At 41.1% G+C, this 2,952-nt stretch overlaps 1 non-coding gene across 1 annotated transcript; it reads right to left on the minus strand.

Annotated features, from left to right (window-relative positions):
• Positions 1-2,580: 2,580 nt before the first annotated feature.
• TRNAY-GUA (transfer RNA tyrosine (anticodon GUA)) lies at positions 2,581-2,674 on the minus strand. The gene is made up of 2 exons: positions 2,638-2,674; positions 2,581-2,616 (listed from the first exon to the last, which is right to left on the minus strand). It is a non-coding gene; the product is annotated as a tRNA-Tyr (tRNA).
• Between the last annotated feature and the right edge of the window lie 278 nt (positions 2,675-2,952).

The following is a 2,952-nucleotide window of genomic DNA, read 5'->3' on the forward strand; positions in this document are numbered from 1 at the left end:
GGACTCATCATGGTGGACATTGAATGTGGGACCACATGATGGAAGGTTGACATTAAAGTTGGGTCCACATGATGAATGACCCATATTGAAGGTTGGGCCCCACATGATGGATGGTCCACAACAAAGGTGGGACCTACATGATGGATGGTGGACATCAAAGGTGGGCTTCTCATGATGAACGACTCATATTGAACATGGGCCCCACATCAATGTGGGCTCACGTAATGAACGGTTACATTAAAGGTGGCCCACATCAAAGTGTGGCCCAACATGGCGAAAACATGCACATCTAAGTGGGTCCCATTTGATACGATATAATGGATGGCCAAAATGTCTTAAAATATAAAAATTATAGTCATCTATTCTCTTATCGTTTGGGACATGGTAAATCTATGGTGAGGTCTAAAAAACAACCATGTGGATTACTCTTATAATAAAGATATTGTAATATTAAAAAATGACGTCAACTATCTTTAAAAAATCTTTTATTTGAAAGTTTTACCAAGCATGCTTATTTTAAATGAGATTTTTTTTTTTTTTGAAAAAATAATTTTACCAAATAAGTTGATGTAAAACAAGAGTTAAAACAAAAAGAACTTGTTAAAATAGCTCTTATTGAATTAGAGTAGAGATGCCAAAGGAGCCCTCGGCAAAAACCAAAGGCTCTAATTTGTAGGTTGTAGGGTCATTAAAGAGCCATATATATATATATATAAATATATATATATATATATATATATATATATATATATATATATATATATATATATATATATATAAAATCTGACTCCTTGGACCACTTGGTGCCTGCAAGAGAAGACAAAGATGGAGACTCTGGCGGCAGCAAGGAACCCTTTGACGCCAAAGGCGAACAGACAAGATAGGTATAGTAGAACGTACGGTTTTTAGAAGTATTTTCTGAGTTGGATTGTGCGTACCTTTCACCATAGGAATACTCCTATTTATAGTGAGAGATGTCGGTGGCGTAGGAGATGATCTCCCTATTTAGCAGGAGCGTATTATAGAGAGATTCGGATCCTAAGTGTATCGCAATGATCTTCCAAGATCTTTGGTGAAGATCTTGGACAGCCCCATGTTGTAGTTATTTCTTAAGATCCTCGGTTAAGATCTTGGACGAGTAATTTTGGTAATATCTGGACAGTCGGTACTAGGTCGAAACTAGTAGAGGCGCGCAATAGGAGACCAAGGTGGAGAGTCTAAGGTGGTCGGGTTTTTCCTCGGTATCAAGAAAATGGTCGACCTACCGATCTGCCTTTGTCTGAGCAAAAGGCCGAGGTCCTTTCCTTAACATAATGTGGACGGAATCGGGGGTGACCATCCTCTTCATCTTATCACACGGGCGGGAGCTATTCAAGACATGACTCGAGCAGCAGCTCGGAAATGTATGGGACCATGGAAGAGCTCGATGTTTGATGGAAGTAGGTACTTCATCTTCCGACGGCTGAGCTCGTGATGTGCACGAATGTCTGACCTGACCTCGTCTCATTGGCATGTCTATTTTTACCCATAACAATATATATAATGGGTTACATGTGGGTGTATGATGCTGCTTCAATGGTTCTGATACTTTGGGGCCTAGTCTTCCAGTTTTCAAACCCAACGAAAAGTGGGCCCAGTTGGGCATTATATGCTACATACGGAATGAGGCCTATGATCGACGGTCAAAATTAGGGATGTAAATGTCTGAGTCATGTAGGGTAAAGGCGATTCCTGGACACGCTCCATTTAACAATTGGGGTATTTGTTTTCACCTAGACCCACCTGTTAAAATTAGGGTTGGGTTGAATCTAGGGTGGGTACAGCTCAAAATGAGCCAACTATTTACTTAATGGGTCGGGTCTAGAATAGGAGGATCTATACCTCACCCATGAATTCCATGGGTGAGATACATAGGCTGGGGTGTGTAAGTCAAGCAAAGACATTTTCACAAGGATCTCTACTTAATCGACGGTCTAGATCTCGTGCAGATGTGACATGTACCATTTTATAGATGGATGAAAATGATGACAATGGTTGTATATGAAGTTTCACATCCGATCGATTTCTTTCCCTTTTTATGGCATCCATCCACTAATTAACTTATTATAAATTTTAAATTTCCACATTTCAGAGCTGTAATTAACTATCCGGCCCATTTTAGGAGGTCCCACATACAAACCATCCAGCAAAACGTACAAGTCAGACCCACGTTTCGGTGATCCAGACCATTCGTACATTGGGATGGCTCGTCTCTTTCCCCAACAAGATGCAAGTAGGATGGCTTTAACTGTCCATTCCACCATAGTCGGGGACATGAACTGTCCAACACAATGACCAGTAGATGAACATATAAGATAACCAGAGTCCAGAGATGGCCGCCTTCCCTTCCATTAGTAGTCTAAATTCACACAACTCGGGGAAAATTAGCATTTTAGATAACTTGAGATGGACCCCACATGTTCAACTAGTGGTCTAAGTTCACACAAGTGAAAATAAAAAATAAAAAATAATCCAGAGATGGACCCCACCAATTCCATTACTGGTTCAAGTTCAATCAATGAATTAAGAAGAAAAAAAAATTCCGACCTGCCGGATTCGAACCAGCGACCTAAGGATTATCTGACAAGGCTGTGCCCACTACAGTCCTCCGCTCTACCAACTGAGCTAAGGTCGGGTGTTGCTAAATTGTTAGATAAAAGGAATATATTCGATTCTAAAACCCAACAAAAGTTCTTCTGCTCCATCGGCACTGTAGATGACCCAAAATTCTTCTAAACTGGACTCGAGTTTTTTACCAAGTCACAAATATCCAACCGACACCTAACACAACCGGGGTTAATATCAGGTCAGTCCAGCGAGTCGGGTCAGATCGGGCTCAACCCAAGTTGCAACTCTATGGGCACCGAGGCTATGGAACTGGGACTTAGTTGCCTAAGTGGACCCGGTGGTTGT

Source organism: Magnolia sinica, chromosome 2 (assembly GCF_029962835.1).
Source record: "Magnolia sinica isolate HGM2019 chromosome 2, MsV1, whole genome shotgun sequence".
Taxonomy (NCBI): domain Eukaryota; kingdom Viridiplantae; phylum Streptophyta; class Magnoliopsida; order Magnoliales; family Magnoliaceae; genus Magnolia; species Magnolia sinica.